Source organism: Hesperophylax consimilis, chromosome 8, assembly GCF_061612785.1.
Source record: "Hesperophylax consimilis isolate HC1 chromosome 8, BYU_Hcon_1.0, whole genome shotgun sequence".
In the NCBI taxonomy this organism is placed as follows: domain Eukaryota; kingdom Metazoa; phylum Arthropoda; class Insecta; order Trichoptera; family Limnephilidae; genus Hesperophylax; species Hesperophylax consimilis.
In genome coordinates, this window is record NC_142843.1 from 1,708,041 (window position 1) to 1,726,809 (window position 18,769).

Consider the following 18,769-nt stretch of genomic DNA (forward strand, 5'->3'; position numbering starts at 1 on the left):
TTACAACCATACTACGCTAATGCCCGTGTTAAGGTAATATGGCTGTTGATTAAAATTTAAGGTGATATAAATGAGAATAGTTTTGGATATTTTATGTTTTAAATAATTAATAATGTAACTTACATTCCAGTAAGTCTAAACTTTAAAAAGGGTCAGTTTTGTTGCTTAAGATTTAAGAAGACTGAATTTAGTTCATATTATGTTAAGAGGTATTTTGTTGTGTAAATGGCTGCTGATACAAATTTAAAGAAGATAATTATTATTCAGTTAAAAGAGTTACCTCAAAAATTTGTAAGACTGAATACTAAAATGGTCTCAGTATTTTAAAGATTTTTGTTTAAAAATTTAATTGAATTTTGTTAAGTTTAATATTTTAATAAGGTTTAGTTTTCATAACAGAGTATATTAATAATTTTTGTTTTATTTTAAGAATGAAAAAATTCTAACTGATTATGAAAACAATGTGTAACAAACTGTGATAAGATTCTGTTTTGTTAGGTACATTTAAAATGATGATAAAAGATGACAAAATTCAATTTTAAGGTCTGAAAATAAATAAAAAGGTGATTTATGACATTTTAAACTGTTTTTATTACACTGACTGTGTTTAAAAAAACCTGTTGACATGTCCGGGTTATGGGCTCTAAAATCCGGGGTTTTCACGCCTCTTGTCCTGGTTGCCAAATTTTAGAGATGGCAACCCTACCTGCATGTAGCGTTTGTCAGTACATATACGTATTTACATTCAATGATAAATATTCATTATATAAAAAAATCTAAATAATTACTCCTCGTCATTGCCGGATATAAGAAACCAAGTTTATAATTAAATTTATATGCAAATTTTGAAAATAATCAGAAGATAATGTTGTGACCAGTTGTGAACGTTATCTTTTTATTTTCTGTGTCGTGGTCTGTTCCATGTTTTATTAAGATTTGTTAGTATCATCTTCTTCTTCAATTATATATTACATTGATGGTAAAACATGAAAAAGGCTAATGAAAAGTTGTAACAACAAAAAGCAAATCTGGTATTTATTTTAGTGATTTATGTTCTTTAATATAAGTGATCAGGAAAGAATAGCAAAAGTTATGATGGGCGTTAAAGTCCTAAAGGCATGTACATCAGACCTTACGTCAGATCCGGTAGTTCTAATATAGTCCAGTAGGTATGTACATCAGACCTTGCGTCAGATCCGGTAGTTCTAATATAGTACAGTAGGCATGTACATCAGACCTTGCGTCAGATCCGGTAGTTCTAATATAGTACAGTAGGCATGTACATCAGACCTTGCGTCAGATCCGGTAGTTCTAATATAGTCCAGTAGGCATGTACATCAGACCTTACGTCAGATCCGGTAGTTCTAATATAGTACAGTAGACATGTACATCAGACCTTGCGTCAGATCAGGTAGTTCTAATATAGTACAGTAGGCATGTACATCAGACCTTGCGTCAGATCCGGTAGTTCTAATATAGTACAGTAGGCATGTACATCAGACCTTGCGTCAGATCCGGTAGTTCTAATATAGTCCAGTAGGCATGTACATCAGACCTTACGTCAGATCCGGTAGTTCTAATATAGTACAGTAGGCATGTACATCAGACCTTGCGTCAGATCCGGTAGTTCTAATATAGTACAGTAGGCATGTACATCAGACCTTGCGTCAGATTCGGTAGTTCTTATATAGTACAGTAGGCATGTACATCAGACCTTGCGTCAGATCCGGTAGTTCTAATATAGTACAGTAGGCATGTACATCAGACCTTGCGTCAGATCCGGTAGTTCTGATATAGTCCAGTAGGCATGTACATCAGACGTTACGTCAGATCCGGTAGTTCTGATATAGTCCAGTAGGTATGTACATCAGACCTTGCGTCAGATCCGGTAGTTCTGATATAGTCCAGTAGGCATGTACATCAGACCTTACGTTAGATCCGGTAGTTCTGATATAGTCCAATAGGCATGTACATCAGACTTTACATCAGATCCGGTACATCTGATGTTTTGCCGAGTTGTTTACGCTTGCTCAAATTGTAGCAAATTTAGTCTACTTTAAAAACGTGCGATACAGTTATATTCCCAACCAGCCCTTCAGGGTTAAAATTGCCAAAAAACTGAAGAAAGGTAGATAATTTCGAGGTTTCTTGGATTTTTGACAATGTTGCGTTCGGCGCTCGAGGTCGAAAAGTATATATTATTCATTAGGACAACATCATAAACAACTAACCAAAAATGAGAACTAGCGGATCTATTATGTACGAGTACTATATGATTCGATTTGTTTATCTTTCTAAACGATTTAACGAAACCTGGTATTTAAATGTTTACAGATATCGTTATCTGTGAAAAGGTTCTCTAAATAAGAAGATGTGAAGATGTCCAGTAAATAATAAAATGAACAAAGTGAAAACACCCAGAAGCTACACATTTTTTGTTAAATCATCCAAGTTTTGCCAAGTGCTTATATTTTATACAATGCAATGGTGTCAATATTATTATTAATTATACATGAAACACTTTGTTTTCACTACTTTTAAACAAAGTGATTAAGTTATATATTTAGATTTAATTAAAGCTTTTGAGTAAATCTGCCACAAAACCCTTAATTCCATTAAAAAAATAGAAAACATTGGTATCAAAGGAACTCCAACTATTTAAAAATCATATGAGTAACAGAACACAAAAAGTCAAAATTAATTACCATCCTAGCAAGACACTGCCAATTACATATGGAGTTCCACAAGGAAGCATACTTGGTCCCGTCCTATTTACTATTTACATAAATGAACTCTGCAATATGGAAATAGACATAGATATAGTTAGTTATGCGGACGACACAGTTTTACTTTTTAAATCAAAAGACTAACATTAAGGAATAGTGTCTATAATAAAGCGGAATTTAGGAATCACGCGAGTGAAAACATGGTTAGACACAAACGTACTTACACTAAACATATCGAAAACGAAATTAACGCTGCGGTCCATCAATTATTGTAAAAAGGTGGGTAGGTAGAAAGGGGTGGAAAGAAGGGGAAATGGAGAGCCAAGGACAAAATCATCAATAATCAAAAAAGTGATCAAATACAGTCTAGTATCTTATAGCCGGCTTTCTTAAAATATGGGTCAATATACTGTTAGCAATAATAAAACGCTAAGTAAATGGTTATGAAGAAATATAATATTGTCTTCACGGTCTATGACAATAATAACATCTAATATTCAGTAAAGTCGGGGGCTGCCTCTTCCCGGGTCTCCAGCAGGTCCAATCAATCCCTTCATTACCGGCCGATACGCACAGCAGCTGTAGTAGTTTCTCTGTTGGCCGACAGAGCACACCTCTGGCGGCATAAGAGCGAACCAAATGACTGTGGCGCTAATATTTAAATATGCAGCTAACAATACATAACGTATTATGGCTCATACGTCTAAAACGTAAAACTTGGTTCCCCTAGTCTATAGTTATTAGTCTTATCTTCTCCATTGATTAACTTCTTTATATACCATTGATTAACTTCCATCAGTCTACGTCTATATTCTATAGATCTATAGTCTATTGATCTATTAGTGTCTGAACCTTGCCGACCTTGACGATTTGGTACACCATACTACCATGCAACATGAATGGGGTCGCGAATCATAATAATGGTGTTGCCGAAAAGTCAATAAGATTTTGTACTAGGTAATCGAATTTTATTAAAGTTATTATCACTGACAAGTATATTTATATAAGACGATTTGGAAACTAATCGTTAAATTAATCCATTCACTTGAAATCTTAACAGTGTTAAGTTAAACTTTAATAAAAACGGAGCAGCTTATTATCTGGCCTTTGAGGTATTTACATAAGCACAGGTCTTTCCAAGTTCTGGATCGTGACTATTCGCTATTCGAAAAATCCCTAAAGAACTTACAACCATTTACATTTATATAATACATGTGTGAGACAGCTTTTTCCGAACTGACTTCTAAAAAAAAAATATCGCTCCAGACTAAACATAGAACCTGATTTGAGAGTGACAATTTCTAATATATCACCAAGAATAAATGTTTTGACTCAAAGTATGTAGGCTAACTAATTGTATACCTAATTTAGCTTATTGAATATATATTTTTTAAATTGCTTGTTTTATTTAATGTCTACAAAATTGTGAATGAAATATTTAAAAACAGGTAGATCACACACACAACTCAAGATTTAGTCAAAATTAAGGAAAATACTAAGGAATACTGCAAGCGAATGTTCAATTATCTTGAACATGGGTGTAAAACACGAAACAATCTGCACCACTGAACTAGAAAAAAACTAAAAAAATGCTTGGTAAATCAAGATTTTGTAAATTGATATTGTTTATAAATACATTAGTATCCATTGATTGTATGCATATAATTGTATAAATATGCTTATGACCGTCTTTAAGTATATTGTGTGCCTTTTAGTGTGTGTATGCGTATTGTATGTGTGTCTTTAAGTATGTTGTGTGCCTTTAAGTGTGTGTATGCGTATTGTATGAATGTCTTTAAGTATGTTGTGTGCCTTTGAGTGTTTGTATGCCTATGAGTGTCTTTAAGTATGTTGTGTGCCTTTAAGTGTGTGTATGCGTATTGTATGAGTGTCTTTAAGTATGTTGTGTGCCTTTGAGTTTGTGTATGCCTATGAGAGTCTTGTTATGTCCCTTTGAGTGTGTGTTTGCCTATGAGTATGTTGACTGTGTCATATCTATCTGTCTATGTATTGTATGCCTTTGTATTGTAGTCACTTTGATATGTTATTCTTCTGTATCTATTTTCTATATGGTGGTTTCTCGTAATATTTGTGCTTTAGTGTTATAATTAATACTGTGAAATTGACCTGCTGACAAACTGCTTTGGCAGTTTAGCGCGTACTTTTAGTGAAGAAAAAAAATTAAAAGCCAACCTTTGTGACCTGTAAATTGGTGATTTTTTTTTCTAGGGTCGATGAAAAAACCTTGTTTTGATTTGGGGTCGCAGCTTCGAAAAAGTTGCGGACCGCTGCAATAGTAGACAGTGGATACTTCTCTAGACAAACGAAAGACATAAACTAGGCAACAAGGGCGTTTCGTCGCTTTTTTAATAAATTTTAATTGACACATTTTTTATGTGAATACCGCACAAGAGTTCCAACGGAGGGAAGGAGATGGGGAGAGAAGGAAGATGGGGGAGTACCTGGCTATTCAGACCTGGTCACTAAACCCGGTTAAATCCATTTCAAGCAACGTTTCAATTCTAAATGGTGGTCTTACACCAGGACGATACTGAGAGTATCTTCCACCCTGGAGCTACATATAATTTGAAATAAATAAATCGTGGAATACACAAATTCACCAAGCAAAATTTACTTGATTTAAACCCGCGACCTTAGGATTGCTAGTCGAGAGCTTTATCCCTCTATCACGGAGGCCTTCAAATAACATATATAGATGCCAATTCATAAAAAAACCACACTCACGCGTTCACACATCCCTGCATGCAGTTTAAGCAGCAATTAAAATATATTTACAAAATGCAAATGGTATATTAAAAAAAAATTAAAGTACCTACCTCGATAATACGTCCAAAATAACCTAACTTTTCAAGACGGGAACCTCATGTGTCAGTCTGCCAAAATGCAACGTTGCCAGTTCTTTCGCAGCTAAAGTTAAAGTCATTTTTTATTGGTAACAATTAGAAATATAAATTTTACAGCCTTTATTCAATGTGGATGTTCGAGCAAAATCTTTACCACTGTATTCTTGACGCCACGAAAAACACGACACACCACTGAGGACATGAATTAGCTAACCGGTCTGAGCAGTCTGCACTGGCTACTGCAGAATGAACCACAAACCTACATACCTACTTGATGAAGATCTCCCCTAAACCAGTGGCAGATCGTCCATCGGGTTGTCGAGACATTATTCAAATACTACTAAAACTGGCTAAAGTTCATGGCTTGTCACTCAGAATTCGTGGAGGCTTTTTCACCAATGTGAGACTTGGCAGGTTCTTTGTTACAAACCTAACAGAATAGCTAAATTTGATGTGAAGAAAAAGACGCTGGGAGTTTTTTTAAATAGGGCATTGATATGAAAACTGACCACTTAAGTACTACAAAATAAACATATTCTATTTCTACCATGTATACGTTATTTATAAGAACTTTGGTAGTAAATAATAAAAACCTTTTAAAAACTAAATACTTACCTAATAAATTAATAACATAAATGATTATGTTTCACGTAACTTGGATCGTATTAAATTCAATGTAATTCTGCTAACTCCCATATAATCCATATAAATTAAATTCATTGTAATTCTGCTAAATCACATATAATCTATTTAAATTAAATTCATTGTAATTCTGCTAACTCACATAATATAATCTATTTAAATAGAATTCATTGTAATTCTGCTAACACACATATAATCTATAAATATTGAATTCATTGTAATTCTGCTAACACACATATAATTATACATGTCTATACATGTAAATTAAATTCATTGTAATTCTGCTAACTCACATATAATCTATTTAAATTAAATTCATTGTAATTCTGCTAACTCACATAATATAATCTATTTAAATAGAAACTCCCATATTATCCATATAAATTAAATTCATAGTATTTCTGCTAACTGACAATTAATATAATAACAGTAACAATATGGTAGCCGCACTCAACTTAAATACATTTTTCCATGTCCAAAATTAAACACTTCATTTGCACAAAATTACTATGCATACCAAGAAAGAACCTTTTTCAATCAACTCCCTGAGGAATTCAGAATCATAAACGACAAAAGCCAAGCTTTGAGCATTTTGAAAAAATATTTTAAAGATAAATTATCAAAAAAATGAAAAGTAAATATTCTACTTAAGAGTTCTTGTTCTCCGAGTCTTGAACGAGCTGAAAGTCGACAAAGCCAGTGGGCCGGACGGAATACCTGCCTTAGTCCTCAAGAGGTGTTCTGCAGAAATGACTCCAGTGCTCGCGAAATTATTTAGGCTCTCTCTCAAAGGTGGAAAGGTGCCTGATCTTTGGAAAAAGGCAATCGTCCACCCAATCCCAAAAAAGGGGGACCGTTCCGACCCTTCTAACTACCGCCCCATAGCCATCACTTCCATACTCTCGAAGGTATTAGAAAGGGTGGTTAACAACAAATTGCTCACATATCTCGAGAATAACAATATCCTAAGCGATCGGCAATATGGATTTCGTCGAAACCGATCGTGTGGCGATCTACTCGGATATGTAACGCATATTTGGGGGCGGTACATGGACCGTTTTGGTGAAACCCAAACCGTTGGGTTGGATATCTCCAAAGCCTTTGACAGAGTCTGGCACCGGGCGCTTATCGGGAAATTACCATCGTATGGGATCCACCCAACCCTGCATAGTTGGATTGCGGACTTTCTGAGGGGAAGAACAATTCAAACCGTGGTTGACGGCTCTTCTTCCTCACCGCACCAAATCAATGCGGGGGTGCCACAAGGATCTGTGCTGTCTCCGACGCTGTTTTTATTGCACATCAACGATCTCGTTGAATGTGCACCAATTCACTGCTACGCTGATGACAGCACCGTTCACGAGGGTTATCTTTTTGACAGGCCCCCTTCCACCTATGATGTCCGAACAGCTCGGGAAGTTTTGAAGCGAAAAATTGACCACCACCTAGAGATGGTTCGTGCCTGGGGTAAGGCCAACTTGGTCAGTTTCAACGTCTCAAAAACCCAAGCGTGTCTGATTTCGGCAAAGAGGGAGATCAATGACTGTCTGGTGCAATTTGATGGGAGCACTCTCCCCAATAAAGACTCCATTGAAATGCTTGGAGTTACTATATCAGACCAGCTCAAGTATCGGGGATCCATAGAAGCCCGAGTAAATCAGGCCTCCAAAAAGTTGGGCGTCTTATACAGGCCTAGGAGATTCTTCAACAGTGACCAGCTGCTGACCCTGTACAAGTCTCAAGTCCGCCCAACTATTGAATTTGGGAGCCACCTTTGGGCTGGTGCCCCAAAATACTTGATAAACCTGCTTGAGTCTGTGCAAAGGAGAGCGATCCGTCTGATTGACAATCCGTTGTTAACAGACCGATTGCCTTCTCTGATGCATAGACGCAATGTAGGCATGCTGTGTCTGTTCTACAGGTATTTCAATGGGGCCTGCTCCAAGGAGCTAGCAGCATTGATTCCTGATGCACCGGTGCACGTGCGCGAAACTCGACGGACACGAACTGAACACCCGTTCACGGTTGACGTTGGCTTCATGAGAACGGGCCGTTTTTACGACTCGTTTTTGTGTAAGTCGGCTCGTATGTGGAACGAGCTACCGGCATCTGTTTTTCCTCCCTCCTATAATCCGAGCCTCTTCAAGGCCCGCATTAACAAATCCCTTCCTACAGCCCCTACCTTACTCCGCCTCACAACGCCGCCCAACCGGGTGGTGACATAGTTCCCCTGTCTGTGCACTGCACAGGCAGGGACACTCTTGTGAGGTGTCACATAAAAATTAAAAAAAAAAGAAGCAATTTATTCTTCAAATATAGTATACATATTAATAATAAAAAATAAAAAAATAATTGTCTTTATCCCAGAAACTAATAACATCATGTTTTTATTTATATATTATAGCTACTAGTAGTACATTTTACTTAAAATATTTTATTTCCTACTTCTCTTGATTCTATATGTATATGTACAATAACATAATGTACACTCCTCTTCCAACCACAAGTGAATCACAAGCAAAAATTCACAAGCAAAAATCACAAGCAAAAATCCTGTCACGTTTCTACAGCGCCGCCATCAACACGTTTCCGTGCGCGCCTCTACATACTGATCCCTACCCACAGTTTACCGATTGCCACGTGCCCCCAGAGTGGCTATAATCGAAGTTTTAAAACAATCAAAGCAACCAAGTCATTGTGCCTCACGTTTTTCTGTGCCACTTAATAGTTTTTTCGTGCAAGTGCCCCCCCGCGCAGCCATTTTGTGCCAACACTCAGTTTACCGATTGCCACGTGCCCCCAGAGTGGTAATCGAAGTTTTTAAATAATCATAGTTCAATCAAGTCATCGTGCCTTCACGTTTTTCTTTGCAACATAAAGTTTTTTCGTGCAAGTGCCCCCCGCGCAGCCAAATTTGTGCCACATACATTTTATCACGCGCCCACGCCGTGCTCAGTGCTCCGCCATCAACCAAACTCACGTGCCCACCGTGCCCGTGCCCCATTGTGTCGTGCAACACGTTCAATCTGCCTTCGCGTTTTTCTTTTCTTTTCTTATAAAGTTTTTTCGCGCAAGTGCCCACCGCCTCAGTTATTGTGCAAACTCTCGCCCTCACACATTTCAGTGCAATCTCATTCAAACCAACATTTCAAATTTCTCTTCACTACCGAATCTACGCCGTAAAGTGCCACCGCCTCGTGTCTGTTCCCTGCATTCCACACTCGCATTCCCGTTCAAATCACCCCAGTTCCAGTTCCAGTTCCAAACAAACTTTTTCTCAAATCATCCAGTTCCAAAATTTAAACAGTTCCAAATCACTCCAGTTCCAAAATCACTTCAGTTCCCAAACCTTTCCGGTTCCTACCTACAGTCAAGTGCTTATCAACATACAGTGTCTTTGAACTTTTGCCGTGAATCCGGGTTTCAACAGAGTATTAGCCGCCTGAACGACGAGTAGGGCTCGTTGCTCGCTCAAACCCGGGTTTTCGCCGAAATCAGAACTGCCACCACTCCAGATTCACACACCATCACGCCTACCGCTACCAACTCAGCCAGTCTACCACGCCAGCCGCCCACCTGTAAGTGCTTTATTTGTCTTATTGTTTTATCTGGCATACAGTTCTCTCCAAGTTTTTAAACTCATTACTTTCATTCATTCATTCAATTGCAACAAACTTTCGTCTCTCTCTCCCCCCAACCACCCACCATGTCTACCACCCTTTCCCAAACATCCAGCCCCATCGATATGGAAATCGCAAAAATCCAACATGATTTAGAAATCTTCTTTGATTCTCACCCCAACCGAGATTCCGCCACCGACGAGGATATAGCCTACTTATACCGTCTACAATCCCGCCGTCTCGAACTAGCCCGCTCCCCTGCCCACTCCCCTTGCACTTCGCCGCCCAACGACGGTAATGTCACCCCCACAAACCACGTCATCACCCATTCCCAAACACCCAGACCCATCGAGTTGGTACTCGAAAACCTCGAACTTCAAATAAACAAATTTGTTAACTCACACCCAGACAAAAATTCCCTCACTCCTGAGGAACAAAAATACATCGTCAGTCTAACCTTCCGTAGATTGCAACTAATCGACTCCCTGCCTCAATCATCCCCACCCAACTCCCCCCCCAATGACGGCAACGTCACCCCCACCAACCGCGCCACCACCCCCCCGCCCTCAACCCAAAGTACCCCCTCCTCCTCAGTCACAGCCACCCCCCCGCCCTCCACCCAAAGCACCCCCTCATCCTCAGGCACTGCCACCCCCCCGCCCTCTACCCAAAGTACCCCCCCCTCCTCAGACATTGCCACCCCCCCTCACCCTATCCAATGTACCCCCTCCCTCTCAGGCACTACCTCCCCCCCGACCAGCGCCCGCAAGCGTCTTGCCTCCTCATTCACGTCGCACTCCTGCGACTTCTCCAACAACTCGGGACCAGCATACTCTGGCTCCGAATCTTCAGCATCAGAACCCTCTGGTGCTGAAGACATGACCTGGGAAGCCACAAAGCTCTCCCGCAAAAGAAATCGAGCCTGGCAATCACCCAGCTCCTCCCCCAAAAAAGTCCCCTCATCCCCCATCAAAAAAAAACAACTCCTGTTCACTTCAGTTAAATCTCCCCAACGCTCCCCCCTCCTCCCCCCCACCACCCAACTGTCCCCCAACCAACTTGCCACCCCCCCCTCTCCCCATCTATCACCCCCTCTATCCCCATTTATCCCCCCCCAAACCCCATTTATCCCCCCCAATCCCCATTTATCCCCCCCCAATCCCCATTTATCCCCCCCAGATCCCCCTCTTCACCTATAACCCCCCCCCAAGGTACCTCGACCCCCCCGAACTCCCCCCGGGTGGTCGTTTCGACCGAAAAGATCCCTCCGGTGGTGCTCCATTCCAAATCGGGATGGGCCTCACTCGAGAAAACCCTCACCGACAAAGGGATAGACTTCTTCGCTAAAAATCAAGCGAAGTTTATCTCTATCCACCCTAAATCCGCCCGCGACCTCCAACGCATTATCCCAATCCTCCTCGATCGCAACATCGACCATCACTCTTACAAATTGCCTGAAGACAAACCCCTAAGGGTTGTCCTCAGAGGTATCCCTGAAGATATATCAACCCAAGATATTCACAACATCCTTTGCCTCACTTACCCCGTCCTCTCAGTTCACCGCATGCGGTCCGGCCCCTCCCGTCGTGAAATACCCCTCATGCTGGTCAACCTGACCAAAAATGAGGTGGCTAAAAAAATATTCACCGACCTCACTTCCATCCTTCACCTTCAAATTACCGTTGAACCCCAACGCAGACCCCCCTCAGTCAGCCAATGCCACCGTTGCCAAGCCTTTGGCCACTCCTCTTCCTGCTGCAACGCCACTTTTCGCTGCGTCAAATGCGGCGAACCTCACCCAACCACCTCATGCACCAAATCCCCCGATACCCCAGCTACATGTGCCCTTTGCACCGGCCCCCACCCTGCCAACTACCGAGGCTGCCCAGAACGCCCCACCCCCCGCCCATCATTTAGATTTCCCCCCTCTCACCCCTTCAACCTACGCCCCCTCATGCATACTCCCATCTCTATGCCCAACAATTGGCCCCTCCCTTCCTACTCCACCACTGCGCCCCCCCCCTCTTTCCCCCAACCCCATCCTACCCCTATCTCTATCCCCCCCCCCATTCCTTCACCTTCTGTCACGATTCTTCAAATTCCCCCTACCACTTCACTCTCTCAACAGTTCCAACAAGCCCCCCCTACCCCCCCCCCTGTCACCACACTCTCGCTCGCGAAGATACGAGTCCCCCCTACCCTCCCCCCTACCCTCCCCCCTACCCTCCCCCCTACCACCTCACTCTCCCAACATTTCCGTCGAGCCCCCCCTACCCCTCCCCCTATCGCCACACTCTCGCTCACGAACCTACAAGTCCCCCCTACCCCCCCCCCTGTCACTTCAAACCACCCCCCGGACCCTCGCGTCCACCCCACCCCCCCCCTATTCTCTCACGTCACTGCCACCCCTCCCCCTTCACCCCACCTCATAACTCTAACCCCCCAAATCATTCTGGCCCTGTCCAACGCGGCCTCCCAACTGAGATCAGCGCTTGAATCAAACAGCCGTCTCGTCGCCCACGTCAATTCACTCCTCAGCTCCATCCAAACCCAAAACTCCACAATCAACATTCATCCCCCCCCCAACAACCACTAAAATCTTTCGTCAAATCTCCCCCCCCCATCTGCAGCCATTCTAGCACAAAAAATTTTTTCACAAACAACCAAAAATTTCTACTCCTACAAACAATTTTAACTCATGTTGAAAGAGAAAGGGGCCTTTTTGGCCCGGAGCTCTGTATGCCATTTATTCAAAAAACAAAAAACCACAAGTGAATGCTTCTCTGGAAGAGTAGTATTAAAGATTGTCATTGTAAATTGTAAACCTTATTACTTACATGTACTTTTTCCTTTAATAAATAAATTTAAAAAAATAATGAAATGTAGAAAGAGTGGGGTGCGCCCCAAGAAAACATGAATCAAATAATTATTTGTGGTAAAATAAGACGTAAGTGATTAACGAAGAAAGAGGTGTAAGGAGAAAGTATGACGTGAAAGAGAATGACAGGAGAAGTTGAGGATGCCCGAGGAAGACATGACATGTTCAAATGAAATAAATACTAATTACAATACAATAATGTAATTTCCACATTAAAAATGTTATACTTTTTCAGGCAGGACCGGCCCTGTGAAGGCGCAATCGGAGCAATCCGCTCCGGGCGCTGACTTGCCGAGGCGCTAAGGAGTCCAGGAGCCAAGGTGCTGATAATACCTAGCACCTAATACAGCACCAGGAGCCGTCTGGGACAGGACCAGCACTAGAATTCGAATTGCGAATTACACTGAATCATGTCTCGTGTGACGTCACGAGACACCATTGCATATGTTTTATCCAAGATCACTTTGAAAGCTCATAACTTTGTCATTTTTGGAATTATCGAAAACCTAATTTTACTGTCATTATTATTACTTTAAATAAAAACCATTCATTTCAAACTGAAATAAAAATTAGTAGAATTCATTACAGAGATTTCATTATAATTTGTAATCCGCCACTGAACAAAGCAAGACCACTCGACGTTCTGCCACGAAGAAAATACACAATGAATGCTTCCGAAACCTACTTCCAACGTCATATTCTCCGAAAGTCTTGTGTGAGTACCTCCCGCTTCCAGTGACCGAATAACACCTGTCTAGTCGTTACAGTCATTTGTCATAGTCATAACCACTACCTACTGTAGGTACAGCCCTCCAGCACATCAACTCAATCACAAAGCCGCATGCAAAGCTGCCATCACGGCGATTCAGGCAGTTGCAAACACATCTGAACCATTCTAAACCTCAAAACCGCAAATAATAATGATAATCATTCTTGTATTCCAGATATATTCAGGGGTCGCGCGTGTGCAATGCAACGTAATCCATATTGGCATAGCATTAAACAAATACTCTAAAAGAAAGGATTGAAATAAACATAAAAGACATAGTGAGGAAACTAACACACATCTTTAGATGACTAAGACATATCTTAAATAAAATAAAAATATACTCTGAATGACGTTCTTTGTCTTCGGCCAGTCAAAATATAACATTATAGGATGGCGTGGAAAAAAACGCACACAACCTTATTAAATAGCACAAAAATTGGTATTAAAAACAATTTTATTTTAACCATATATTCATCAGGACTTCTGTTTAAAGAATATAAAGACAGACACTAAGGACGGGTTGTTTCACAGAATTTGAACAATTCATCAAATTTCATTAAAAAAAAAACAATTTGGCAATTGAACTATAAATATCTAAGTAAGTTTTATAATACATTACCAGAAATATAAATAACAAATAAAGATTTAAAATTTCATATTAAAAACACACTGAAAATATAAACTGAATACTTTAACATATAAATATATAGAAATAACGAACATAATAACGCATTCCCCATACACGCAAGCCTAGATTTATTATGGTGGTACATATTACATATATGACATTATGTGAAATGATTACAAAGTACATTGTAACATATTTTCTGAAAATAGAGGAATAACAACACCAGAAAGTTTAAATCATATTTTTAAGTAAGGTCATCATGGATTTTTACAGCGTAACAATGTTTTTGTATTGGGACGTTTAACCAACCGATTTCGACTTTTAAAAGAGCATTTCTGTAATTGAATAGCTTGCATCGGGAGTTATATTACCGCTTTATGCCTCACTGCAGCATAAATACAATTTCCTCCAACTGAAAAACCTCGGAGAATGAAACAATTGTCTATAAGCGTTTTTGTATTGAACCCAGGCATTCCATTGGGCTTGGTAATAGTGTATTCACAGGTCTTCCGTATAGCATTCTCTTCACAGGACTGGTGCATTTGTAGAACCTCCTTGATAGCATACCCGCTCGTACGCTGATACTGATAACTTCCAGTGTTGTTGCGAAAACCACATTTAGGTTCACGTACTCTTTCACCTAAACCATTGGTTCATAATAGTCACAAGGGCAACATAGGCTTCGAAGGACGGAAGGATGGTGGTCGAGGGTCCTGACGTTGAGAGCTCATTTGCAAATCTATAGATCTTTCCGTTACGTGCGTCGTTTAGGATAAAGAATGAGAGATTACAAAGAAGCTATCAACGTTAAACTTTTAAACAATCGACATCAACATTGTCGCAAGAAACATATCTAGTATACCCACCTGTTTATTTCAGATATGGTAGTGAAGTCCAATGAATTGTTCATATTTATTTCAGCTTAGACTATTTGCATTTGTATTTGTATTTGCATTTTCATGGAACGATTTACAACAAAAATTCTAAAACAAGTAATCTAGAAGTTCGCTGATGCAGATGGAAAAAAATATTTTAAATTTTAATACTGCGATATCTCACTATTATCTGTGGGTCCCCTCAAAACTGAAGCGTCCATTAGAATATGGAATGGGGCATTTTCCGAAAAAATTGACCTAAACGATGGAAATTAAAATATTGCTTAAATTTCCGAGTCTGCAGAGACGGTTCTGGGCTCCAATTGTAGCAAATTTAGTCTACTTTGAAAACGTACAACGTAGTTACAATCGAAAACTAGTCCCACAGGATTAAGAAAATTTTGAAGTTTTTGGATTTTTGATAATATTGCGTTCGGTGCTCGAGTTCAAAAGCTTGGATTATTCATTGAGTCATCATCATAGACTACTTGGGACAAAAAATCAGAACTAGTGGATCTGACGCAAGGTCTGAGGTATATGGTTACTGGACTATAAACCGAGAAGCTCTTGTTTGATTCTTCCGAGCGTGTTCAGACTTTATACCTCTGTTTGCTGTAAGGTTTGTAGTTCTGTAGGTTCTTGCGAATCGGTGCATAAAGAATTATACTATGCTCGGTGGCTCGGGCAACTACTACTGCAGATTTGTAATTAATATTGCAGTTACAGCGGTACCGTTATGTTAGTGCAAAGTGCAATTGCAAAAACGCATCATTTTAGTAGTGAATTTACAGAGACGACCGTGACACTGGAATGCTTTCACAAAACTTTTAATAAGTTCCGTGGCAGAACGGCTAATGATGTGTTTATTTAAAAAAATTTAATAAAACCGGCGAAGTCCAATTTATACTATCAGTATCGCCCTAGTGTAAGACCACCATTCAGAATTGAAACGTTGCTTTAAATGGTTTTAGCCGTGTTTGGTGACCAGATTTTGAATAGCCAGATACCCCCCTACCTTCATCCCCCCAACTCCTTCCCCACTCCAATGCCTTCAGCCCCACAACATACTCGTACCCCAATCGGTGGTGCCATAGTCTCACTGGTTCTAGACGGTTGGGTCTGTGCGATTTCACATAAAAAAATGAATAAATCTAATTAGTAATCATTTTGGTACTTTCAATGTAATACTAGCACAGACGCGTGAAAAATCAAGGGAAATATGATAATGTTATTAAATCAAGTTTGTCAGTAAATAACGCTTTCTTGAAAATGGAAAAATTACTAGAACATACTTTACTTATTAAGATTAACCCTAAGAAAATTAAAACAAAATAAATACACATTTCAAATAGATACAATAAAATTTATTATTAAATATTTTTCTAGAAAAAAAATATTATACGACAGGTTGATTTATTACAATCAGTTTCAATTTAAAAAATGACCCTTCAATTCAAAACAAATCAATATCTATTTGTAGTTCGAGTTTATTCGACTAGACCTACAAATAGAGACATAATTGAAAATAGTATATTTGATACTCGTAATACGTTTTGAGCTAAAAAAATTACATACGAAAACTATATTCATTTGTGCTGAGTTTGCATAGTAAAAGTAATACACGCTTACCTGAAGACATGGTGGAGTATGGATTTGAAAGAAACGAACTCTGAACTTGAAAGTGCAATACAATATGCATCGCGTGTAATTGGCGATATGGCGTGCATTGTGTGGGAATTACTGTTTCGCGTTCAATCAATGAAGTCAACAGCCATTACAGAATGGTCGTTAAATTATTATTTTACCGTTACTGACACGAATAATAATATTTGTGGAAAATCGAATTTATCCAACAGCGGCGCTGTCAACAGTTTTTAGAAGTGTGCTTACGTTTTCCAACAAATGTTCTGTTTTGTTTTGAGTTACAGGAAACATTTTGCACAGTTTTTAATTTGCTGACTTAAAATATGTTAAAATAGTCACAATAAAAATAAAAATAAAACATTTCCATGTCCCGATGAAGGAAGTGTTTTCTAAAAACAAAAAAAAATACCCTTCGACAGTTTTAACAAATATACTACATATAATAATATTTAATATTTGGCTAATTTATATAGCGCCGTTTTCGTGAGAAATCACCTCAAGGGCGCTGTATACATATATTATATAATATCGCGTATATGTATATACTAAATTATGACCTTTGTAAGCTCTCAACAAATCAACCCATTTTCGACCTATCTGCGATATCTGTTGACCGAGGATTGAACCTTCCTCCCCTGGGACTAGAGTCAACATCGCTAACACCTAAGCCAAATCCTAATTGGATAGTACCGACATTTATTTCGTATATTAATTGCTGTATTTTAAAAAATGTAATGTCGTCCAATTTCAGAAAAAATGCAAGTGTGCGCGCGTGTACGCACGAGTAACACCAAATGTGATAGATTTCATTGTCATCAACAACAACCTGCCAATTTGCGGGATGTCGGGAACTGGGTTAATTTCTACTTCCAAGATTCTTGTTCACTTCATCCATTCATTCAATCAAGAAGACAACCATGAAAAATTACCGTAATTGATGTTTTAACCCTTAGCGCGCCAAGAATTCTACCGTTTGTACCCAGTAGTAGTAGTTCACCGCCCTTGCCACAGTTTTATTGTATTTTGTGACATAGTAAAATAACATTTTATTCGCCTGGTAAGGAAAGAAATTATCATATTATTCAAGACTCTCGTTTCGTCTCTTGTGCTAATTCATTTTATCTTTAAATTCTTTTATTTGTGAAAACGAAAATATTTACGATTTTATTATTACTTTTTGACGCCGTTTTTAGGAGTTTTAACACATGAATAGTAAAAAAATATAAATACAGTACATATTTACTATACGTAACTAAACTGTCTCAGTAACAATCTTATGTATTTGTTAAGTGATAAATTATATATGTACACTGACTTGGTATAATTATTTCCCTCCATTCTGGTTAGTACCAGAATTTCTGCACTGATATAAATCCCGACTTCTAGTATTACGTAGTGGAATTCGAAAGGTTATCAATGCAAGCAATTCTGAACCATCAAATGCATAATTTAGAATTTTATATATAAATACTAAGGACGGGTTGTTTCGGAGAATCTGAACAATTCATCAAATTTCAACATTCATTTTCAAGTTCTGTGAAAGATTTTTTCAAGTTCTGTTTTTATTTCAGTTTTGTCAAGCAACTAGCCTACAATGATATAAAAACAGATCTTGAATAAGTCTTTCACAGAACCCGAAAATGAACGTTGAAATTTGATGAATTGTTCAAATTCTCCGAAACAACCCGTCCTAAGTCAGTGAAAATCCTTTTGTCAGACAATTTAACCATATCAATTTAATTTAAAAGAGTGTTGTAGTTCAACAAAATTGCCGAAATACCCATCCATTTTTAAACATAGAACACGTAAGAATCTATTTTCTATTCAATAGATTGTACATGAATATTGTTAAGTGGGTTCCAGACAATGCCATATTTATTTACAGGAAAGCCTCACATCATTATTTTTTGGGGAGATCATTTATATGACTTTTTGAAATACTGGCATACAGAGCTCCGGGCCAAAAGGCCCCTTTCTCTTTCATCATGAGTTTAAATTGGTTGTAGGAATTTTTTTTTTTAGTTTTTTGTGAAAAAAATTTTGCAATAAAACATGGCTGCAATTAGGGGGGAATTTACATAGGATTTGTTTTTTTTTATTGAGTTTTGGCATTTGCGTCTTAC